The 26,392-nt window shown below is 39.6% G+C and overlaps 1 protein-coding gene and 1 long non-coding RNA gene across 14 annotated transcripts in view; one reads left to right on the top strand and one right to left on the bottom strand.

Annotated features, from left to right (window-relative positions):
• Ssdp (Sequence-specific single-stranded DNA-binding protein) overlaps positions 1-26,392 on the top strand; it is a 167,003-nt gene that overhangs the window by 13,903 nt on the left and 126,708 nt on the right. The gene's annotated exons all lie outside the window — the stretch shown is intronic.
• Positions 6,270-26,392, bottom strand: part of LOC147872870 (uncharacterized) — a 108,939-nt gene continuing 88,816 nt past the window's right edge. The window contains exons 3-4 of one of the 3 annotated variants that reach the window (XR_015536647.1): positions 26,204-26,334; positions 6,270-7,875 (exon numbers count right to left, since the gene is read on the bottom strand). This is a non-coding gene — a long non-coding RNA (uncharacterized LOC147872870). Of the gene's footprint in view, positions 7,876-8,908; positions 9,496-26,203; positions 26,335-26,392 lie in introns of those variants that run through there. The other 2 variants (XR_015536648.1, XR_015536646.1) reach the window with 2 other exon arrangements.

Raw genomic sequence — 26,392 nt, 5'->3', positions numbered from 1 at the left:
CCATGTGGGGGGGGGGGAGCTATTTTTATGTAGGGTGGTGTTGTGTGTCACAAGTGAAGAAGTTAAGGGAATTAATCAGGATCCAGACGTTATATCATCAGTTTTAAAAAGCGCCTTGATTTTTTAGTTTTGAAGACTTTGACATTACAAATTCACAATAATAAATTAAAAATGATGGGAGTTCATGCTGACCTTTGACAATGCTAGGTTTTTTGAAGTGATTTTGGTTTGGCACGAATGTGGATGCATTGTCATCAGTATTTGGAGCGTTTACTTATGTTCAAATTTTAAATATGTCATGATTTTGACAATTGTGTTAACACGGTCAAGGATCGTTGTTTACGTGAATCACGAAAAATATTTCTGCAGTTTTTAATATACTCTTCGTGTCTTTTCCTTAATTATGGAATGATCTAATTACTAATTAATATGTTATGGGAAAATATATACTGAAATGTGTAGGACTTTACGTTGTTTTAAAGTAAAATTGTGGTTTTTGTGTGCATTAGATACGGGGTCTCTTAAAATATGTTCAACATTAAAACACAATTTAAACTATTCATCGCTGCTGAAAGGGTTCTTGTGCTAATATTCCGTCCGTTCTTAGACATACAAAACGATTTCTGAACGTAGTATCGTTTTTAAATTTAACATACAGAAACTTGACAGGTCACGCTTCTTTAAATATAGTGTGTTCGAAAAATCTGTATACTCAGCAACTTTGGTGGGTTCTTATGAATCATTTGCTTACAGCTGTCATCTGTGACTACGAAACCAATGACGGTCATTTTGAACACCTGCGTAAGATTAATTCACCAAGTGCCAGTGCTGACATACGAGGTGCGACCGGAAAGTTTCCAGACTGCGCGTATAAAAACCCGTACACTTATCTCAGGTATTAAATTCATCCATCACCCTCGAAGTAGTTCCCCTGGGAGTGAACACAACGATCCCAGCGCCGCTGCCAAGCCTGGAAGCATCCCTGGAAATCTTTCTTTGTCAGCCTGTCAAGCACCATCTGCGATTCTGCCTGAATCTCTTGCCAAAGACTCGCCAAAACGGCTACGGAAACCTATGAAATGCTAAAGCAAGCATTTGGGGAGTCCGCAATGGGTCGTGCACAAACGTTTGTGTGGCATTCACGTTTTAAAAATGGCCGAACCTCTGTCGATGATGACGAGCGTTCTGGACGACCATCTTCGAGCACAACGCCCGAAAATGTTACGAAGATCGACGTCGTACCATCAACGACTTGTGCGACATTGTTGGGATAGGCTATGGGACCTGTCAGCTGATTGTAAAGGAAGAACTCCACATGCGACGCATCATGACAACGCGCCAGCGCACACCGCCCTCAAAGTTCGGCAGTTTTTGGCCTCAAACACCATGGCCGTCATCCCGCACCCTCCTTATTCGCCGGATTTAGCTCCGTGTGACTTCTTCCTCTTCCCAAAGATGAAAATTCAGCTAAAGGGAAGGAGATTTGAGACGATAGAAGAGATTCAGGCAGAATCGCAGATGGTGCTTGACAGGCTGACAAAGAAAGATTTCCAGGGATGTTTCCAGGCTTGGCAGCGGCGCTGAGATCGTTGTGTTCACTCCCAGGGGAACTACTTCGAGGGTGATGGATGAATTTAATACCTGAGATAAGTGTACGGGTTTTTATACGCGCAGTCTGGAAACCTTCCGATCGCACCTCGTATGTAATGGTTTAGTTTATTAAAATGTCATGTTATTCATTGAATGTGTATATAACTTTTTGTGTCTGCCTGTACATATTTGAAACCTCTCGGACGATTGGCTCTGTACAATTTTGACAGTTATTCTTAAGATATGAACTCGTATTGCACTTTTAAGCACAAAATCTCGTTTTAAATATGAAACATTGAAATAGTTTAGTACCCTGTCTGTATGTGTGTGTCGACGTGCTTAAAATTCGGTCTATTTTAAACAGCCTGTGTTCGTAAACGTAAACGTAAACGTAAATGTAACATTTATTTCCTGGACATGGGGAAGCTTATTGGTACTTTGCAATTTGCATGTAAGTAAGAAATACCAAACAATTTGATGATTCGGTGTTCTGTCTTACTTTCAAGTACAAGTATTGTAAATTATGGCTAGAGTAATGGTGGGTGACGTTATTGTGAACTATTTGCGATGCTGTTGCCCGGAACATCTTATAATTACGTTCAGATCGCGATCTACATGCGCTGTTGACACTTCCTGAACATTATAGGCAGGAAATGTCTGCCGGTATGCGAGTTCCGGGCGGGAGAAGGATTTTTCAGTTCTCGTTACCTCGTCCAGACCGTCCTAACCAGTGGTTACCGCGGGGATCACGTGATAAGCGGCCGATGCGTGAAGCTAACCACTCAGATCACGGAGCTGTTCCTTTACACGTAAATTTTCACGGTCTGGTGTTTTGAAGAGTCAGGGACGACTTTACCGATTCCTACGGACCATTCTGGATTTGTGTTCACGGTGTAATGAACCTCCGAACTCTACGAAAGGCAGGGCATGTCTTAACGAGCTTAGTTACCTTCGCTGTCGCTAGAGTGATACGAATTCCGTGCTGTAGGTTTAATTGGGTCGCTTTCAATTGTCGAACACAAGACGCCACGTCGTGTAGGTATGATGCGTGTGAATTGTGTGAAGCATAGAGGATGTAGGAGTGACTTTGGTGTCCAGTTTTAATATAGACCACTGTTACAGCATTTGCCTTCAATGACTGAAGAAAAATACATCGTGTGGATAACTGATGCGAGGATTAGATTGTGACAAGATACTTCGCGATTATGATTTATCGCTTTCTTTATGTGCTAACCCGCTCAACGTGATCATGTTGACACTTTTGCCTAAGAAGGCAACCAACTTTGTTTTATGACAAGATTGTTGAGTATGGTTACCATGTTTTACGTAATTCACGTGCGAAGAACTTTACAAGGGTCGTGGTTAGGATTGGTCTGGAGGATCTGAGGAAACCATAGCTTCCAGTTAACGGAGAACAAATTAGAAATACTGACTTAATGTTTTAATGTAACGCAGAGAATCACTGTTTAGGAATTGTGAGTGCATTTGGCCTCATCGTACTGACCTTTGAATCAGCGTGCATTTGCTCGCGTTCAGGGTTGTTAGCGCAGATTTTGATATGAAGGTTAGGTTAGGTTAGTTTAGGTTAGGTTAGGTTAGGTTAGGTTAGCTTAGCTTAGCTTAGCGTAGCGTAGGTTAGGGTGATACATCATGAGCGCGTGTACTAACACTACAAGCGGAACACAAGAATATGCTTAATCGACTGAATTTCTATCGGAACGAGATATCGATTTCAGTACCAAAATGGGCATTACCATCGTTCACATTTACAATTTAAATATCTATCTCATAAGAATCTGTACGTTACTTAACTAAATGTGGAACGATCACACAGGAAATTACAATAAAAGTTTCAAATCGGTTATCTCAGGTTTCAACTTTGAAGGGTGGAAACTTCCGTGCACGATTACGATATAAAACTGAAATCAGTTTCTTTGTTACAGTATTTTGAAATAAGGGTTAAAGATGGTAATTTTTATTTTTATATATAGAGAAACACAGTGTCTATAAAAATTAATTTAGAAGAAATAGCTCTTGGTGATATTTGTAACAATTTTAACGTTTTGATTGGCAATTATGAAGCGAAGATATCATTTGCGAGATCTAGACATAGATGGATGGAACTCCTCCAACCCTGCCAACTAAGGGATGCAACTTGCTGCTGCATCTTTGAACGTAACACAAGAGTACAAAGGGTGAAACTCTCTCCTTACATAAAACACAGGATGTTGTAAATATTAACGAGGAAGTGGCTTCGTCTTTACGTTACGTACAGTGTCTGATACACTGTATACGCATGTATATTTATTGAGGCTGTGTATATATATAATATATTTAAAAAAAATATAAATGTTTATAACAGCGGTAACACTTCAAGATTAAATTTGAGAGGCACCCACTTCGAATCTCTGCTGAGTTACAAATATTTTGACTGAGTTGTCTTGGACTTGATCCATCGTGTTGAGTGCTTTAAAATAACATTTCGTGTTTTTTTTTTTTGGGGGGGGTATTAATGGGCCCCCGTGGACTTTGACCTGAAGTTGGAAGTAAATCCAACTTCTAAATTGTGGTTCAAAGCGTTTGGTCGACGGCTGAATCCTAGCAGAATAGCTTTTAATTATTCACGATATCATCAGAAACTTTTAAATTTCGCTTGATTTCGCCGAGTTTTTGTGTATTTCCTCAGGCAGTTCTGGTGAAAGCCATCATTATTTACTGACCACGATTCATGATTTCAGTTGTTTCGACAAGTCTGTCACCTCTGCAGTTGAAATAGCATTGTTAAATAACGTAGAAATGCATGCAGAAATGATGGATTTTAAATAAGTAACTTTGAATCGTCTTTTTGGATAATATTTTATTTCGAAAATGGAACTGTCCGTTCCGGAAGGAAAGATTAAATCGTATTCGAGTATCGATCATGTGGAGTGTGTTTATTACGCTGCCCGGCTTTATCTTTTTTATCTGAACTTGAGATAACATTATTGATCTCTCTCTGCCTTAGAAATTGTTTAGTTTTACGAATGCACAGATTTGTATTTGAACCTTCTAGGCCAGTCTTTGCGAGATTTACAGTGTTTTAAGAATCCAATTGGTATTTCACCCACCTACAAGAAATGTTAAATAACCAATTGTGGACAGCCGAGAAGCGGTGGCTATCCACGTTGGGAATTGAATGGGGTTAACACTATTTTTCGCAGAAATTGTAAAACGGTGACATTTGACGGGTGTAGGGATTTGGATGGACAGGGTCCCGTGGCGGACACCAGTAACTAAAATATATTTCGATTTCTGATTACGAGTCGGAATTTGTTAAAATTTCGCCTTGTATCCATTTCTCTGATACTAAGTAAAGAAGAAATTTCTGACTTATTTCACTATCAAAATTATTAATACAAGTAAATTTACAAGTGATTTACATAAAAATGTCAGATGTTTAAAATTCTCAATTACTGTTTATTAATGACGCACAGTTGGATGTCATTTTAATGGACAACTAATTATCAGCTACTCGAAGAAGATTCTGTGGCCTCCAGTTGCTCCCACCTCAGAACATGTGGCTATAGTGCAGATAATGTTGATGGTACGTGAATGTCATTGACTGAGTTGCTACAGTCACAGAATTATGTTATCTTTCGTTTGGATTCAGTTGCTAAAGAAAACGAAGGTCCACGTTAATATCACGAGCTGGGTGGGAAGTAAGTAGGCATTCCCATTTAAAAAGATACATGTAAAAATTATTTTCATTATCTTCGCATTGGAAATATAGAGGTTATAACCATTTCTCAATGCCTACTTACCTCCCAGCCACTCTGTATGTACCTGAGACAGACCTTGTCCCTGAGGTACACAGTGCAGCAGCTATTTCCGAAATATATCTTGTTTTTAATACATGTTACATGTATTATATAGTTTTATTGTTAGAGATGACTACACATTTTACGACAGCGTCTTTCGAACGATGTATGAAGATCCCAAAATGGCAGTTTTCTGAAGTTCCGTGATGTCGTGTTCGCCCGGAATGTTGGCCAAATATTTTCTGAGTGACTTGGAGACAGTTCCTGTCGCTCCTATAACTACTGGGATTACGTTCTACATTCGCTGTATTTCAATGAGAAGTTCCTTGTAGTTCAAGGTATTCTCATCTTCCGTCTTAGTTATTTTCATTTCTGTCGGTTGGTATTATTATTATTATTATTATAACTATAACGAGTGTTTTACAGACTTTATGGCCATTTCTTTCATCGTAGTCGCCACTAAGGCAGTGCCTCAGAGTAGCAGGTGCCGTTGTTGTAATTTTTCCGACGTTTCTCCAAAAATTGCTGTTGCCATCTTCAGGGAGAAATTGTTAGTCGGGCTTTATTTTGAAGTCTGATTTTGGGTCAGTGTGTGAAATCGGTCTCCATCTTGAAGCTCATTACATCACGTTGAGAGGAGAGATGTTGCGATTCTTTTCTGCCCCTCGAAGTTCACTAAGAGGAGCTTTTGATAAAATTAAACAGAAAATTTGAACTAAAATGATGTAAATGTCTTGATATAAAATTAGGTATATATGAGCTGATGATGACGTCATTAAGTGAACCACACTTTGATGTTATCTTTTAGAGAATTGGTCTTTATCTGTGGGTTCATATGACGTGTTCACATTCTTTAATTAGCGGAACAGATAGGATACGAGCTGAGTTAATAGGTACTTTAATCGCTTGGCGTCAGAACTGGTGAATTCTGCATATTCGCGAATTACTTATGGATACAAACAACAACAATTTTCATGCTTGTAGAACCAATGTGTTTTTCTATCAGGTTCACAACCACGTACAGTATTAATAGTAAATCATTACGTATTTTTAACTGGAGTCGGTCACAGTGGCGTGGGACATTTACGCTTGGACACGGGGGACCGTGGGTTCGAATCCCACTTAAGGCATGGATGTTTGTCCGCGTCTTTCTGTGTTGTGCTGTCCTGTGTACGGGTAGAGGCCTTACTTGTATAAGGCAGTGGTATTCAACCTGGGGTACGCGTACACCCGGGGGTACGTGAAATTTAAAAACAAATATATATTATTTTATGATAAACACTGAATAATCAGTAATGTAATTTATTTAATTTATTTTAGATGTAGATTATATACTATGTATAACTTGAATTATACATCAACAACTTTGGGGGTACAAAGTTGAAGAGAAATTATATCTGGGGGTACGCGAAGACATCTTAGGGGGTACGTGAAATTTTTAAAAAAATATATTTTATGATAAACACTGAATAATCAGTAATGTAATTTATTTAATTTATTTTAGATGTAGATTATATACTGTGTATAACTTGAATTATTCACCAACAACTTTGGGGGTACAAAGTTGAAGAGAAATTATATCTGGGGGTACGCGAACAAAAAAAAATTGAATACGACTGGTCTAAGGAGTCGTACGAAATGTCTAATAGATCGAGAAGCCTCAAAAATGTTCCACGAAGAGGGAAAAAGGATATAATGAATAGAATACAAAACTGGAAGTAGTGATAGTCAGTCTCATTGCAGTTACACGAGTAGACCATTGCGCCATCCGGTATACGCGATAATATAGTTAATTCTGAAGGCCATTCCCAGTAAGACACGCCCTATGAATATGTATCTTATTTTCAACGGTAAACGGAACAGCGAGTATTTTAAATGCTTTGAATATTTGTCACAGCCGTTCTATTTAACTTCTGCCGCGTGGTAATGGTCTGTTTGGGACGAAATTTTAGAATTACACCCGGCCCAGGGGTCATGTTGTCGGAACCTTAAGGTTATATTCGACTATGCAACCCGTATTACACTGAAGCACAATTTTATTTGATTTCAATCCGAATGTAGCCCGATCTATTTACAATATCTCTTGATAATCGTTAATGCATAAATGACGGTAATATTTGAATTAATTATTTAAATACGCTGTTAGAATTAACCCGAAATGTTCTTTGTCAGATTTATTGCTTTTCTGTGAATCCGACGCGGACCCAAACATTACCTGTGCTGCCAGGTTCAGGCCCAGGCTGTGAAGTAGGTTTACGCTGTGGAAGAATTGTTCACGAAATGACCGCTTTCACATCCTAACCTGCCGTAACACAGAATTTGAGTTTTTCACGGCGGTGAGTCTGAAGATGGATGTCTTCTGGGTTGTTGTGCCGTGTAGACTGGTAGAAGTTTACCGACGTTTCGGATGTCCTTGCTGCCTCCATCATCATCGTCCTGATGATTATTTCCAGTCTTCATGTAGGCGTATCTCTGGGTTTCCATTTTCCTGAAATTTTAGCAAACGTTGTATTGGGTTTTAGGTTTGTACATCCACGGTTCTCATTTGCAAACGAAATAAATGTTTGGCTTACGCACCAAGATATTCAGATTCGCGGGGATAGAGTTCTGCAGGTATGCCGTACGTCCAATTTAGTTTTTGATGTGAAAAATTTTAAAGGGGTTTTGTGTAAGAAATAAGTATTCCCTCGATAGCTAATTGTGAGAATTCCACATTCTTGTTTAAGATATAAATCTAAAAATCAGGTACAGGCAGGGCTAGCGGTTAGAACGCTGGCCTTGTAATCCTGGGGTCTCGGGTTCGATTCCCGGCGGTGCCTGAATTTATAACTTGTGTTGGGCAAGGCCGTGGTCTAGGCAACACGGAGTTTTCCTCCGGGGGCTTCCCCGGTTTCTCCGTGGCATCCATTCACACACAGAAGAAGGCAATGGCAAACCACTTGTGGATCATCTGCGAAGAACGTATATGAACAGGTCCCAGTCCGAGAAAAGGATGGAAGGATCCTGTTCATATGGACCTGTCGTCAGACAGAACACTAAATAAATAAAAATAACAGGCAGAGCTTCAAAATTGATTTTAGGGAGTGCATCCCAGGTATGTTCCATTAGGTATTAATGGGACATTGTAGAAAGATAATATCTCAACGACTGTAACTGAGAACGGATTTCGGTTCCATTGATGCCGACAAAAGAGTTATTTGTTAAAAGTCAGTGTATTGAAATAGCATCTAAGTTCAAGGTAAGGTTAGAACACGAGGTTTAATTTCCTGGAATTCGTATTAATTCTCTGCGAGATATTTTTACTCGTGTTGAAAAATATTTCCATGCTGCCATTTTCAAAAGGGTTTTTCCGAAGTCCTGTAATTTTTTATGAATATCAAAAGTTCGTCATAAAGCTTAAAGATCATTATATTTTAATCTTGAACAGATGCATTTTCGTCTGTTGAACTTATCAAACGTAAAGTTATTCAAAAAATGTTGATTCACTTAGGAATCAGAATAATTTTAAAAAAAATGCTCACCTCGGAATGCAGTGCACTTGATGTTTGCTGGTTGCATTTCATCGAACAATATTGCAAATTGGCGCAGGGCGAGGTTTTACGGAGTTCGTTAATCGTGCGGCCTCTTATGGCACAGCTCGTAAATGTGACTGAAGGTCACGTGATGCTAAAGCCTTGCTATGACTGACACATTGCACGATGTTTACGCGAGGACCCACTCCCTGCGCTCACGTGTCCTGACAAAGCTTCTGTCCTGTCCTGTCCTTACAGTTTGACCAGAGATTATCATTCACCAGCGCGCGGTGGACAGAACTTGTATTATTTTACTACGCACTTTGGTGGCAGAAATATCTCTTTATAGTTTACAGTTGAATATACGGTCGGAACACGAGGCTAGAAGCGAGTTTTTGTTTTAATTAAGTTTATCTGTTTCCGCGTTTCTAACAATTTTTGTTCAAAGGATATTAGTGGCCTATCCACAAGAGCTGCAAGTCTTGTTAAACGTCTGCGCAGATTTCGTGCGTGTAATCCACGATTTGCTGGAACATCACCGCGTGAAACTCGCAGTGGACGGTCTGCTCCGTTCACTTGTTTACGAGTGAAACCGAACGTCAGGAAATCTGCCTGATATTTCCTCACTTTTTTCACACGGCAGGAGAACCGCGTCTTTCTTCTGTCTCTGACATACTTACCACTTTTAGACTCTTTTATAAACCCAGAATCGGTATTTTTACTCGCAGTGCGTTTGAACTCTACGCTCTTCTTACGTCTACTGTATCTGCGATTCTGACAGACTCTGAGGCCACAACGAATACTAATAACCCTAAATCTGACACGTATTTTGAATGTCTTTGCTGGTAAAACAACCAGTGCGCTTGGGTCAGTTACAAATACCACCTGTAAGTGTTTGTGCACTGCCTGCCTAATCTTAGGCACCTCATGCTACATAATCGCTGTTAATCGTAGTGTTATAGAAGTGACTAAACAGTTGACAGTTTTATTTTGGAGCACAAGAGTAAAGACTTATCTCATAATTTTTATGTACTTTGTACCGACCCTTGACCTCTGTCTTTAGGGATCAAATTGGCTGGCTACGATCTAGTCAGATGGTTGTCGATTCTATGAAGACACGTTAGTAAATGCTGTTCATTTGTTATTAAATCTGCTGGGAAATAATGGCCCATTATAGAATAAATGATTGGGAAAGGATTTATTTTCTGTATTTAGAATCCATCCCGACTTATAGAGGATTGGGATTTGGGGGTCTTTCGACAGGAGTAAAGGAGCCGAATGTTTGAATTCATTGACCTGAAGCAGATATCTAGATTGATTTTTGTACAACGCACGGGGGGGAGGGGGGGTTCAAGTGTTTTAACCCTCCATTCGGGGGGTTTAGTTTCGTACACAAGATTTTAAAACGCAACCCCCCCCCCCCCCGGCCGAAGGGGTTGGTTGCGTTTTAAAAACTTGACCAAACCTCCGAGGAGCTCAGAAAGGAGCGCTCTGCTCTAGTGTATTAAACTGTAAATCAAAAGATGTGGCCATTTTTGGAAGAAAAAAATACTAACCCTGGTCGCAAAGTCGGCATCAGAAATGTAATCATACTTTTTAAAACCATGATTTTGCCAAAAACATATTTACAGGCGACAAATCCATTTTTGCCTTGGCGTATTAATGCTTTCATAGCTCTCTGGAGGACAATTCTTACTACCATTTTTCTTTTAGACTCCTTTGAATACTGTCCCATCTAGAACTTGGTCTACCTAGTGGTCTCTTTCCCTCGGGTTTCGGGAACGTTTTCATCATTTTAGATAAGTACAAATTATGAAGTTCTTCATTATGCAGTTTTCTTAAGCTTGTTACTTCCTCCCTCTGTAGTGTTCTTTGCACGAATTTATTTTTAAAAACTTTGCTTTCAATTGTTTGTACGTTAACTGCCGTTCTGAGTGTAATTAATTCTCTCTGTCTTTAGTCAAAAGCCATCACGTTGATTCACACATATTCTCTGCATAGGAAAAACGCTTTATTGGCTGGTCGTGTCTTAGCCACTGGACGGATTTGTATGAAATATGACTCGGAGGTTGTGTTATTCTGCACGATCACAAAACCGTTCTTTTTAATATCCTACGAAAAGTGATAACAAAATGGCGGTTGAGGAAAGTCATGAGGTCGAGATTGAGGTGCTTCGATCTGGTGGTCGACGTGGAAACTATCGAACTAGGCAGTTTTAATACTTCTAAATGCACGTGGAAAAACAACGCGTGAGATTATTGTTTTCCGGTGGAGAATACATTTTCCTAGCTTTTCGCATGTGCTGCTTTATGAGAATCCGTGATTTAAAACCCCCTTCAGAAGATCGCATTTCTCATCGAGCGAAACAAATCTGAGCCTGTACTAAGTCCACGTAGATAAGGAATTATCGATGTGGTCTGTTCATGCCCAGTGCATGCTGGGACTGGACAAGGATTGTAAAGTGTAATTGGAAGACTTTATGCCAACGCAAGAAAATATTCTATGCTAACAGGAATATATTATGTCTAGTCATTGTGTGTGGTCTTGGAGTCTTTCGTGTTTAGTAATTTCTTTTTTTGGAATTATTTTCTTGCATTTGTTTTTGTTTGGGAAACAAAATGTTTGTTCGGTAAGCGTGTACTCGTTACATTTTTCCAGAACCACTGTAGGCATTGTGATAACTTGTAAGACTTGAGGTTCTCACAGCGGTGAGTATGAAGATTTCTGTCTTCTGGATTGATGCGCTTTGTAGAATGGTTGATGTTAACCAACGTTTCAGAGGTCATACTGCCTCCATCATCAGAGTATGAAGATTTCTGTCTTCTGGGTTGTTGCGCTGTGTAGTCTGGTCGATGTTAACCAACGTTTCAGAGGTCATACTGCCTCCGTCATCCAAAGCGATTACTTAATATATGTAACCGATATGTTATTTTTAAACGTAGATTTACCATTGAATTCCAGCCTACACATTAAACCATAAAATTCATTGCGTTGTAATTAATTTCAGAGGAGTTATGAGGTATTAGTTGTCTATGTTTCATCTCTGTCGAACCATCCTCAAGGTATACTATTTTTATTTTCTTAAGATAACTTTATTGAAATGTAATATTATCTAACAGTTAAAGATTGCTGTCTTATGAGTTGTTGCACCTTGTATCCTGGTAGAAATTTATCGACGTTTCAGAGGTCCAAATCTGCCTCCATCATCAGAGCGATGAACAGTTGAATTATTACAGAATTAAAATAATTGCAAGTACCTGCCAGTGTCAACATAACTGAAGATACAAATCTCCTGCAGTTGCATTGGCATTTTACACAGACTGATGCAGCTGTCTGCCAACCCTGCAACTGGTTCGTCCCCCATTGTCTCGATGTATTTATTGTACGTCAACACAGCATCTGCGTCTCTCTGGAGGGAACTTCGGATTGACAATTGTCATTCCCCTACTTTGGAAATGTGTTCTCGTTTCAAACGCGTCCGTCTAGAACGCCTCCTCTTATAGTGTGTACTGGGGACCAGAACTTTCTGTAATCTGTAATCTGACCTTTCCACCTGTAATAAATGCTTGGGGTAGCTTACCGTGAGATTCAACTATGACGACAGAACACAGTTACTGGAGACACTGATAGTAGCTCAGCCGTTTGTTATGGAAGTCAAAAGTTTTATTATCGTGTTCACAAGAGTTCACAAGTAGTACCATCCTAAGCTAGGCGAATCCTGCTACCATAGTCAGAAAATGTTTTTAGCATCCATTTTAATATTGTCATTCCATTCCATGTTTCATAAATTGTCTCACCTCATTCATGTCTGTCATATCCCCTCCACCGTATCCTCCATGTTAAATAATTTTCATGTTGACGAATTGCCATATCCTCTCGGATCCTTGCGTAAAGGCGACAGAAAAGTGTTTCGGCTGCATACGATATTTGTATGAAATTAATAAAGTGTTGATGACTACGAGAAATCTAACGTGCTATATTCTGTGCCTTTCTGTAACTGAGGTTAATCCAGTGTAGGAATTTGTTGTAATAACTATCATGTCTTGGAGTAGCGAAATTGTTTTCGCGATATTTATCTACGGAAATGTGATGGAGAATTAATGTTTCGTAATTTTGGATAATTAGAAATTTTAATAATTAAATTGGATAATTGAGTTGTGTCGGACATATGTATAGCTGATAAATATTTCGAAAATGAGGCGATGTTGAAATATTTTGGACGGGCGTAAGAATTCGAAAATATGTTAAAGACACGAAGAGAAATTTAAATTCGGGTAATGCTTTTTACCACACTGAAAAAAAATCCCTTTCACATTTATTTCGCTGCATAAAAACGTAAAGATTGTGTGTGCTTTTGTAAAATATGAGGAGCGAAAAAATATCCTAAGTTTGGGATTGGTAAAAGCAGGCAATTATAGTTTTTTTTCCACACATGTGACGGTCCCTGAAAAATTTTTTTTTTTAAAGCGACATTAAGTTTTGACATCCCTGACTGATAGGCGAACACAAGGATTTGTTTATTTTAATATTAAAGATTTTTGTTAAACACTTTGAATAGATTTATTCAATGATTCACATATTTAACGATGCCACCAGCTTCCATTTTTTTAGCGTGTAATAACAGGAAGATTAATGAATAATTATTTTGAAAACATATAATAAAGAACATGCTATGCCTTATTTAAGATATATCTGAGGCATGTGCTTAGATGAACTGAGGAAAATTACGCAGAATATATGAATGCCCTGTTTCCAGGCTGAGATTTGAAACCAGGATCTTCTGAATATGAAACATGCGTGCTAACCATTCATCCCATCATTTTTACTGACGTCCGAGTGCAGAATTACTGCGAAAGGAAAGAATCTGTTTAAAAATCGAACTGTTTCATCGAGTGACTGATGGCTGTTCACGCCTTACGTACATACCGTAGTAACGATAATGCAAATAATTATTATACACGAGTTGGCTGGCATTGTTTACTTCCGCATAGCTAAATCGTAGCATCGAAAGTCGCTGTGTAAAATGGAAGAATCCAAGTTCGAAAGAGGATGCCTCGACACTTGTACACTAACAAAACACATAGACGTACTCAGTTCCACGTTGTTGATTGTATAACACTAATTCCGTGTGTTTCTGTCGGCTAAGAAATGTCCACGTGTCATTGACTTTTCGGCACAGAATTTACCGTTAGTCTACACAGTAAGGCTGTCCGTGAACTACTACTCAAAGCTGTCCCACTATACGCCATGTAGGCGCTTGGGGGGAGTGGAGGTATAGCTCCTCTCTTCCTTGACCTCGGCACTAGATGGGGGTGAGTGGTCAGCGTCACGCCCCGACTGCGTTTTACCCCCGGGGAAAAGATCCCGGTACCCTTTGGATAGGAGGCTGAGGACAGCCGGTCTAGACGCAGAGGCTAGAAGGAAAATCCTCTGTCCCCGTCACCATACTGACTGGGCTCACAGTTTTAGAAATTTGTACGTTCCATCAAGAGAATATTATGTAACTGAAGAGTGCTGTGTTTATTTGGACTAAGTTTTATGAACCGCTTCGTTAATTTTGTTCCGCCTGGTAAAATATTATTTTCAGCAAGCGTCTAATTGAAGCTTGGCGTTGTTGTGGAAGAATATTGCCATCAAGACTAAATTGGAAAACAATACGATTTGTTTTTACGTGTTTTTAGTAGTGAAAGAAATATTTCTCGACTTAGAGCCATGGACTTCCTGAGCTAACCTGATTAGGCGTTAATTAACGTAAAGTGGATTAGCTCATCTATCTCAGATCGCGGAGTTGAATGTAGGTCAAATCTTTATGGACTTATAAACGTAGTTAACAGATCCTAAGAAAGTGTCGCAAAGCCAAAATATTCCCGGAGGCCCGTAACAAATCAAAATTGATTTCATGAGTGAATAAAAAACTGATTGAATTTTGGTAATGCTTGCTGCAATGAAGTTCTGAATCGTGTCATCCCATCAGGTATGTAAGATCTAAAGAATAAAAAATATTTTGTACATGTTCGAGGTTTGGTCTCTCATCTCGTTGGAAGAACATTTACTGAGGTTTTTGAGTACAGAATGTTGAGGAAGACATTTGGACCTACGGTGTGAAAATATCGTAATTAGAAGCTTGGTAATTCGTTCTCCGCACCATGTAAATTACGTACTATTAGGGCAATCAAATCGAGGAACGTGAAGACTTTATTGTCCTCGTGAGGGTAGAATCTATCGGATTTTTTAGGGTTGACCAGTGTTCCTTTATTCATCCACTGCACACCCTACTTATGTCAACATAAAACATGTCGTATTTCCGTAATATTGTATGTGAATAACTTGCTGGCATTAGTATTTTGTCAACATATTTCGGGCAGAGTTATTTGAGAGGTCCCAGGTTCAAATCTTGGCTCGGAGACACGACTGGGTTTTTTTGTGGTTTTTCTCAGTCAGTCTCCAGGCAAATGCCGGGATAGCACCTTAAATTAGGCTACGACCGCTTCCTTCCACATCCTTTCCAGTTCATTATTCACTATCCTCTCATTCGACCTTATATAGTCTGAGCGTCGTTAAATAAACTGCGATGAAATGTTTGATATCGTGAGCTATACGGTCCAGTAGTATTCAGGATGCTTTGGGTTCGAATATAAACGCGTGTAAAGGTACAATTTGGCTGCACGCGACAGAGGCAGGCGACCGAGGCAGGCGACAGAGTTACGAGACCGAGACTGGTCGCTTCCTGTCTGCTCTCTGTACAATCGTATGAAGTACAATTACGAGCGCGAGACAGAGACAAAGCACAGGAGACCGCTCTCGGACCAGTAGTGTCTCGCGACGGGCTCAGGCAGCACGTGCGTTGTTGAGTAAAATAATGGCAGAAATTAAATTTAATGGTGACCAAGATGAGCAATTGGTAGAATTAGTAGCAGAAAACCGACCACTGACCACCGACAGAAAGATCCTTCTTCGCGTCTGGTTTTGAATATTGAACTCGTAGGTTTTCTTTGTTTCTTTCGCAACACATCTTCTTCTTCTGATTCTTCGAGTAACCTTTTTAGAAGCATTTGTGTACTCATTTTTCACAGAATATGTGCACGTATGTCTCAACAAAACAAAGAAAACAAACAGTTTGCCGCATGTCTCGGTCGTCACCTCAGAAGTGTGTGGCGACAAGCTGCGATGTGTCCGTCTCCCGTCTCTGTCGCCTGCCTCGGTCGCTTGTCTCTGTCGCGTGCAGCCAAATTGTACCTTAAGCTGCAGCTAACGCAGATTTCTGTGGTGTTGTTCCATATCCCCTTCTTGTCGTGGTGAGAGTTTGTGAGTTGTGAAGACCTCAATGGCTACGCTTCGCTACGTTTTGTCCTTCGATAAGACGTAAAGTGTGCAGTTGATAACAGTGTCGTTATATCTTTCACCCCCGACGCTGTCTGCAGACAAACGAAATGTTCCCATTAGACGTGAGTATTAATAACAGGTGTTGTCATGTTAGCACTTCATTGGTTTATTTTGGAACGACCAGGGTCCGAATCACAGCCCTCAGATAAGTTAGCGTTAGGTTTTACGTTATTTTACGCAAACGCTCCAATGTTGGGATAGTACTTTAAAAACAGGTTATTACAACCACTTTTTTCACATGTGGATACTCCCATTGTCTCTAATTTCGAAGCTACGTTATGAATTGAGATAAAAGTCCAATTAAACGCGAGGATGTTTGTTTATAATCAAGTAAGTGATATGTTTACGTCATATAACAATGAAAGCCTCTGACAAATTAATTTCTGTAGCAGATTGGTATAGAGCCACGGTGGTCTAGCGGTTAGAACGCTGGCCTTGTAATCCTGGGGTCTCGGGTTCGATTCCCGGCGGTGCCCGAATTTATAACTTGTGTTGGGCAAGGCCGTGGTCTAGGCAACACGGAGTTTTCCTCCGGGGGCTTCCCCGGTTTCTCCGTGGCATCCCAACAATCACTCCATTCACACACAGAAGAAGGCAATGGCAAACCACTTCTGTATCACCTGCCTAAAAAACATATATGAACAGGTCCCAGTCCGAGAAAAGGATGGAAGGATCCTGTTCATATGGACCTGTCGTCAGACAGAACACTAAATAAATAATAATAGCAGATTGGTAGACCGAGCACGTAACAATTTTTGGATCAGATGAAAGCATTCAGACACCATCCAGAGTAATACACAGTTATAAATATTTTAATTTTGGAAAGTAAATCTAACAAAAATTTGTTATTGCCAATTGAATATTTGAATAGGTACTTAATATTTCAGCATTCCGCCCCTGCTCTTATGTAATACCCTTACTATTCCGCCAAAAAAATTTCATATTCTCTTTTAAGCATCTAGCTTTTACTCTGGAGGCACCCGGTTGAAATCCCGATCGAACCCCATGTGTTCTAACCTGTGAATTTGTTCGTTTTTATGGTCTCTGCAAATGTCCGACGGGTTGGCCTGCATCGTGCCCAAGAGGCAAGACAGATCTTAACGGTATTTGAAACGAAACTTCTAATAGATCTATATATATTTATTTTGTACAGTCTATACACAATGAGCCGGGATAGCTCAGTCAGTATAGTGACTAGCTACGGGCTGGACGGCCGAATTTCGATCCCCGACGGGGGCAGAGGATTTTTCCTCTAGCCTCTGCGTTTAGACCGGCTCTAGGGCCCACCCAGCCTCCTCTACAATGGGTACCGGGGTCCTTTCCCGGGGGTAAAGCCGGCCGGGGCGTGATGCTGACCACTCACCCCCATCTAGTGCCGAGGTCAAGGAAGAGAGGAGCTATACCTCCACTCCCCCCAAGCGCCTATATGGCGTATAGTGGGACAAACTTTACTTGTTTTACAGTCTATACACAAACGTTTGAAGTTTATTGCTGTTGTAAAAAATTATATAATATTAAAACATTTTGTTGTGTAAAATATTATATTAGCGCTCTTAATCGTAAATACGATTTTACATTATATTTTTTAGCGCTTTTATTAAAACGACATGTTTCGACGGGTAATACCGTCGTCTTCAGGTTTTTATCAATTTAAAATATTTTAAAAACTATTAGATATTTGATGCAATGTATTATAATGATCCGTAGTTCTGTTTGTAGCTTCCCATTTTCATGGTAAGTTGCTTATTGTAGTCAGACGTTATATTTATCTGTGGAATTAATGTTTAATTATTTTCTTGGAATGAGTATGAATTGACATAGGAAATAAATAAATAATCGTATAAAAATGTAATGTAAAATCGTATTTACGATTAAGAGCGCTAATATAATATTTTACACAACAAAATGTTTTAATATTATATAATTTTTACAACACCAATAAACTTCAAACGTTTGTGTATAGACTGTACAAAATAAATATATTTAATCAAACACAAACATGACGCATATAAGATACAAATTCTAATAGATCATTATCGTTTTCTCAGAAACCGAACTTGTATGCTTAATAATTAGCCTGGTGTAGGAATCGTAGGATCACGCTGTCTCTATATGTTCCTAACGTAATTTAATGGAGAACAGTGTCTTTAGATTCTAATAGTCACTCAGTCAATACATTGTCCGTAATATACTTTGTTTACAGGAGTGAACACTCGTCATTATTTTGAGTCGCGTGGATCTAGCGTATTTTTGATTTTATTGTTACAATATGCCCATCTACGTCTAGGTCTCTCAAATGCTATCTTATGTCACGGAAATCTTATGCCAATGATTTTATCACCGTAGTATTTGACGGAGTACAACTCCCAGTGTGTAATATTCTCATACAATTGTCTCGCTCTTAGTTCATAGGTCATATTCACCTTACAATCAATAGGCCTATGCTATTGTCAGATATCCGAGATGTTTTTATCAATTGACCTTGAAGACTGGTTTTCCTTCACGAACAAAACTGGTAAAATAATATTTTTGTATATTTTAACGTGTAAGTTCTAGGCAGGAAGACAAAGTATTGTCTGCAGATGGGTGTCTTCTGGGTTGTTGGGCCTTGTAAACTGGTAGAAGTTTACTGTCGTAAATTCTACAAACAATTGTGTGACTGAACGATAGCAATTGGTTCACGAATGTAATTTGATTTGTTTCTAACATTGCCAAGAGTGTCTTAAGTTGGTTTTAACCCGCTGAGTAAGTCTACTCGATCACATATCAGCACATGAATCGTGAGATTATCATAACGCGTCTACGTAATATCGTTATATAACGAAGTTATAACTGAACAAGACCCCTGAATTTATTCTATTAAATTTCGTATTTGGTCATTGTTTGAATATCTCTGTCCACTATTCTGGTTGGAACCCCGTGGAGCTGTAGTCGTCTCAGGGTGGGTTCTCAGCTCCCTCTGCCCCCAGGGGCGTGGTGGGTAGCTCAGGGTGTATCCCTGGGTCGTAGCTAGTCAGAGGGTGGACTCTGATCCCGGGTCGTGTTAAAGTCATGGTTCGCATCAGCGAATGATGACTCGGATTGATGTTTTTGAGGAATTTACCACTATTTATTGACACGCGTTCAATACTGAGGTTATTTATTTTTATTTAGTGTTCTGTCTGACGACAGGTCCATATGAACAGGATCCTTCCATCCTTTTCTCGGACTGGGACCTGTTCATATACGTTCTTGGCAGATGATCCAGAAGTGGTTTGCCATTGCCTTCTTCTGTGTGTGAATGGAGTAATTGTTGGGATGCCACCGAGAAACCGGGGAAGCCCCCGGAGGAAAACTCACGGCCTTGCCCAACACAAGTTATAAATTCGGGCACCGCCGGGAATCGAACCCGAGACCCCAGGATAACAAGGCCAGCGTTCTAACCGCTAGACCACCTCATCTTATTATTATTTAGTGTTCTGTCTGACGACAGGTCCATATGAACAGGATCCTTCCATCCTTTTCTCGGACTGGGACCTGTTCATATACGTTCTTGGCAGATGATCCAGAAGTGGTTTGCCATTGCCTTCTTCTGTGTGTGTGAATGGAGTAATTGTTGGGATGCCACGGAGGAAAACTCCGTGTTGCCTAGACCACGGCCTTGCCCAACACAAGTTATAAATTCGGGCACCGCCGGGAATCGAACCCGAGACCCCAGGATAACAAGGCCAGCGTTCTAACCGCTAGACCACCTCATCTTATTATTATTTAGTGTTCTGTCTGAGGACAGGTCCATATGAACAGGATCCTTCCATCCTTTTCTCGGACTGGGACCTGTTCATATACGTTCTTGGCAGATGATCCAGAAATGGTTTGCCATTGCCTTCTTCTGTGTGTGAATGGAGTAATTATTGGGATGCCACGGAGGAAAACTCCGTGTTGCCTAGACCACGGCCTTGCCCAACACAAGTTATAAATTCGGGCACCGCCGGGAATCGAACCCGAGATCCCAGGATTAAAAGGCCAGCGTTCTAACCGCTAGAACACCGTGGCTAACTATACTGAGGTTACATGTGGTAAATGATAAATTTATAATATAACACAGTCAAGCTATTAATTACTTGTGTGCTCTTGGTAGCTTCGATACTTGAAATTTAGTTGTAGATTTTTTAAGTTTATAATTACGTTTCCAAAATGTACCAAGTGAGAAGCGAAGTCTCGAAGTCGGAGTGCAATCTGTCACCCTCAACACCGGGGTTAAGACGCGTTCACAAGAAGACAAACTCTTTCCTGATTGGATAACAAAGTTACAGATTCCAACCAAGAATGATATAAGATTAATTTCCATTGGCGTAAGGGTCCGGGTCTAGTAATAAACAGAATTTAGTTAAAAGCGGGGTAATTTAGATGTGAAATCGAAAATTAAGTAAATCCCTAAATATGTTTTCTGCACGCGTAGCGTAAAGGCTACTTTTAGGCGGATGGCCACATCCGTTCTAAGCACGTGGTGCTAAAATCCCAAGTAGTTGTCAATGCAATAAACATCTTGAGATGCGTGATGCAGAAACACGTGCTAAATTGACAAATCGTGTGGTAATTAATGTGAAATACAAAACTGTTAATAAGTTGATATAAAAGACACGTAACCTTATAAAGAGATAAGATTAAATATACAGAATTAATTGACTAAAATTAAACTAAGGTCGGATGAGCGGTTTCACTTGTTGACACACATCAAAGTACAAGGCCTAGCTGCTCTGAGCTTGGCTGTAAACGCAGGAAAAGTGCGTTACGTTAATTAAAATAATGTTAATTTGTCCTGCTTCCTGTTTTGTGAACATTTTTTGTTTTCCCAAGGTTCGCGGATTTGAACCCTGCCTAGGTCGATGGATTTTTAATGGTGATAAAAATCCGTAGTACAACTTCCTTCGGAGGGGAAGTAAACCCGGCTGTTCCATGTCGTAGATTTTTGTGGCATGTAAAAGAACCTTACGAGCACGAAACGAGATGTTTCGTAAGCAAAATTCATCGGCCATTTCTCACCCAAGTCTCTCCTGATTCACTACTAGATGGCTCTGGCAGTTAAATCAGGATTGAGTAGAAATTGTGCAGAGGCAGTGGGCTTGTCAATAACTTTATCGTATTTTTCTACATCATACTATTAGACTATGTGATGTATGCAGTTTCCCGGTGTGTCGTCTCTTTAACGAGCGAAATGTAACACTGCAGTTGATAGAATATCGTTAAATGATGTGCGGCATCCAGATTTATACAGGGCGCAACTCTCTTCCGAGCTGTAGATGTTAAGTGTCGTCAGCAAATTATAGCACAGTGGCTTCAGACCTTGATAAATAGTAGTAAAGAAACACTTGTTTTATCTAATAACTGTGTTTGTTATGGTAAGATTTTATTTTTAAATAGAAACAAACAGGTAATAATATGTATTAGGGTGAAATGTAAACATTCAGGTTACTTATCTATTGAAGCTTATGGGTAAAATGTCATTACATTGAAGCTGAGTGCTCACATCCATGCGAAAACCTCGAATTTCATGTAATTTGAGTAACTTCCAGGTTATAGTTCGTGAAATTATTCTCTGCATGCGTGTTCTTACATAATTCTTCCACTAACTTTATCACCCACGGCACACCCTGAATTTTTAAAGACACGTGACCACACACCACAGAATTTAGCTCCACTATAAGGGTTTAAGACACTATACATGACGATAAATAAATATGTATCTACATATAAATACTTGACCTCTAAAAATGCGTGTTAATGACATGATGGACATTGGCTTTCTGTAAGTATAACGTGAAAATATACATTTATTTTATAAAAATTCGCGGAACTCATGTAACCTTGTGGCGTCGCACTGGTTTCAAACACTATTCGATAATTATCCGGTTCAATATTCTGAAATAAATATATAGAATGGTCTAAAAGTCACGCAACCCTTATTAAAACACTTGCTGGTTGTAGTTCAGTACATTTCGACGATAGCGCTGCGACTATGTGGGATCCCACGTGGGTCATGTAACCTGCTCGCGCCAGTCAGTTGTCTTTCAACTGTGGAAGATCAAACATGTCTTTTTCACGTGTTCACTGGCATTACGTTATTACGTAACTCCCCAGAATGAGTTCAGAGATATATTACCAATTTCTCCCATGTTAAATAAATCGACTATAACTCGTCTGGTGAACCATTTCTGTGACACAGGAAGTCTGCAGGACAGAAACAGTTCCGGTCGACATTCTCTGACAAAATGGTGGTCATCTGGATGATACATTTACATCACTTAATATAACACTTTTTTGCGCAATTTATTTTTATTACTGATAAACATGCTTTTTGATCAGTGCAAGGAAGTCTGTTAGAGGACGTGACTGTAATGAGTTCGACCAGTGCCCATTATCTTGATGGTATTAAAAGGGTTTGGGCTGTACACATCACGTGATCTTAATGAAAATATAGGGTAAACTGTGTAGGGTTAATGATTCTTTGTTCCTTGAAGGGTAATTGTAACTAATAGTTTGAACGTTATTAACAAAAAAAGACACCTAAGAAAGAAATTTGTTTTCTGTCGTAACATTCATTCAGTGTTGTGATAATATATCTGTGAAGGAGTTTAAAGAACTTTAATTATTTTTTCGCCATAATTATTATATTTATCCTCTGGATTAGTCGTAGACTCTACGGGCTGTAATTGTTGTGTTCAAATGATCTTTCCACAGTTTACGTTATCTTACGCTGTTTCTCTCTCTACCTTTTGTGTAAATGAATAAAATTATTTATTTTATGCAAATATTAAAACGTGTCTCTGCCTGTTCTACATGTTTCCAACTTCTCGTGTATTGAGAAATTGTATATTACGCTTTGTATAAGAGACTTATTTATAAAAAACTCATATTAACTCTTTTATCATTATGAGAAGTGTTTGTTAGAACAGTTTTTGTAAAAAAAAATTAAAAAGTGTGGAACGGGACATATAGCACGCGTGAGGCAAATGAGTAAAAGGTACATTCAAACGACTCTTGTCATACGCGATTTCATTATCCGCGTTCTGGCATATCCGCGATTTTATTTTAGTGTTATGAGGAGCGTCTGTCCTATCCGGGCCGAAATTTTAAAGCCTGGCATATCCGGGTCGAACCTTCTCCAGGCTTACAAGGGATTGTGATGCAAATGAAAAGTTTAGTCTCAGAAAATTCTGGCGACAGTTCAGCATCAGTGGTGGTTGTTATAATTTTCCGGTTTTACGCTTCTTTGTTATATGCGATTAACAGGAACGCAACCCCCGTGTATAACGAGAGTCACCAGTAGAGTTTTAGTCGAAAATCTTTGGGATTAATTGATTTTGCTCAGTATTGGGTCCAGTGGCAAGCGTTTGTGAATAAGATATTGAAGCTTTGGATTTCATTAAGAGTTGGGAAGTTTTGAAGGATTTGAGGTTTTGACGGCGGTGTGTAGTCTGGTAGAAGTTTTCTCGGCTGCCCGAATGAAATAACAATTGTATTTTATTTATTTAGTGTTCTGTCTGACGACAGGTCCATATGAACAGGATCCTTCCATCCTTTTCTCGGACTGGGACCTGTTCATATACGTTCTTGGCAGATGATCCATAAGTGGTTTGCCATTGCCTTCTTCTGTGTGTGAATGGAGTAATTGTTGGGATGCCACGGAGGAAAACTCCGTGTTGCCTAGACCACGGCCTTGCCCAACACAAGTTATAAATTCGGGCACCGCCGGGAATCGAACCCGAGACCCCAGGATTACAAGGCCAGCGTTCTAACCGCTAGACCACCGTGGCTTAACAATTGTATATAAAACTTTAAATTGTTCGATTAGATCATTATTATTAACCCAGTTATTCATTAATAAATATATTAAAGACACGCATATTTAGAACCAGTTAATTTCATTTATTGTTCTCAGGTTACAAGTTTCTGTGATTTTATAACATTCCTTTATTACAATTCTGTCACCTTCACGTGTAAACATTATCAAAGAATTATATCAGTCGTCTAAAAATACCAAATTGTTTACGTTTCATTCAGAATATCAGCTTCAGTGCGATGCAGCTACAATATTTAGGGCGACATTGGGTAAATATAATTTGCAATTCAAGGTAAAGACGAATGTGTTCTGTTATGTGGAAGGTCAGCCATAACGTTTGAGACGGTGACTAAAATTATCTAGTTCAGAATTTTTTTGGTGGTGAATTTGTTTGAATATGAAATAACCTTTTACCACGAACGTTATTTTTATGAAGTTTAAGCGTAGGAAAGAAAGAAAACCCAATAAATTATATTAATTGACATGTAGTTAAGGTGGTGTTTGGGTTTTGTTTGAGAGGATGTGACCATCAAGCACGTGTTTTTTTTATGGTTGGTGAAATGCAATTTGCCTTTCAGCACAGAAGTAGGTAAGAGGAAACGAACCTCGAACTGCCTACATTCCGTTCCGTGTGACACGAACAGAGAGAATTGGATGCAGTGGATTTAGAAAGCCATACCAGTGACGTTAGAGTTTTTGCATGGGATGCTAGGGGCCAGTATTTGACGGTTTATCCTAGACCGAAGTTTATATCCAGTTCATTTTTTTATTTGATAAGTGCTTTTAAATGTTTTCCAAAAAAAAAATTTTTTTCGAGAAGGGAATGAGAAATTATTGCAGTTGGTACTACACTATTGTTTTGTGTCGTAATTCGTAATTGACGATAGAGGATATTACTGGCTTTCCTCTAGTATTCCGTGTGTTTGTGTAAGGTGAGGCCATAATTAGATATAAGAGATAACACGTAAATGTTATTGTGGTGGGCGAAAGGAATTCAAATGTTTGCTTGTCTTCAGATCGTGGGCCTATCTTACCAAATTCTGTCGATTTTGGCGTTCACTGACGATAAACTGCGGAACTAAATCTAAAATCCGCTGTAGGGGCAGGGCTCTGCGGTCGTTTGTGCAAATTGGGGAATCCCTACCCTAATCCTTGTGGTAAAAATGGGGTTAGGTGGACCAAGACACGTGATACTTAACACGTATAATTATTAATTAATAAACGTTTAAAACGAAATTGTTCGTGTTCGTTGTGTTAACGGCGTTTCTGGTTTAAATTGGGGAAAAATGTATTAATACAGTCGAAGTGCACTCGGTGTGGCATATCTACGTAGATAACTGGTACGAGTGGGCAGATGGCGCGTTGTGTATTTCGTGCGCCTGCGCAGTAGGGACCGACTTGTGACGCTAATAAGCACAAATGGAATGCGCAAACCGCGAACGAGGAGGGTCTGCTGAACTCCTTTGGTTCGTATGATGATTTTACTGCACATTGTAAAAACTGACTGTGCTCATTGTTGGGTCTCGTTTCTTTTCGTATTGTAAGCAGCTGTGTTAAGCATGTTAATATTCCAGCTTATGTGTAAGTCACTCAATGGCTTTAATTGTGACAGCAGTGAGAGTGATAAGTGAAGGCCAGAAGAAGTGAGAGAGAGAGAGAGGCTTGTAGTGGGGGGGGAAAGATTTCCCCAAGGGCAGAGGTGGAATTGGAATCACCAGATTGTGTTATTGTCTCCCTGCTGTATTAACGTAAATGTTCGTCGATTGTTATCTTGGATTCGGATCTGATATTGCAGCATGGCACTGGACGATACGCCGACTGTCCATTCTTTCTTTGAAAAAACAGTTTTAATTCGCACTTTTTCACTTGTAGGTTATATACCTTCATAAAGTGCGATAGAGCACCTGGTAGTGTGGTTGCTTGTGGTATAGCCGACTCGTGTTGTATTCCGTGCACCAGATATAATCTGTTTCCGCGGAAGAACACAAACCTTTGCGTTAGAAAGTAGTACATTTTAGGAATTTATAAAGTGACAGTCAGATCGGAGGAGGGTACACTGCCATAATGCAAAACTGCTGGTTCTGATCTGTATTTTCACTGACCTGGGTTCCGCTGTCAGCTGGAACGGTGTACGATTCCGCGGTGACCTTGAAGGTTAGCGTTAGGTGACGGCCAGAAAAGATTATAGTATCGTAACGAGTTGATGTTTGATTGGGAGTTCTCTCAATTCAACCTGTAATGAAATGAATGGACTTGTCACAAAATGGAGAGTTCTGTAGTTGGGTTCTTTT

This window comes from Zootermopsis nevadensis, unplaced genomic scaffold (genome assembly GCF_977971745.1).
Source record: "Zootermopsis nevadensis isolate Lab colony 2312 unplaced genomic scaffold, Znev_1.0 Znev_ptg000023l, whole genome shotgun sequence".
Lineage (NCBI taxonomy): Eukaryota > Metazoa > Arthropoda > Insecta > Blattodea > Termopsidae > Zootermopsis > Zootermopsis nevadensis.
The sequence above is the reverse complement of the archived record's forward strand: the minus strand, read 5'-3'. Positions and strand labels throughout refer to the sequence as shown.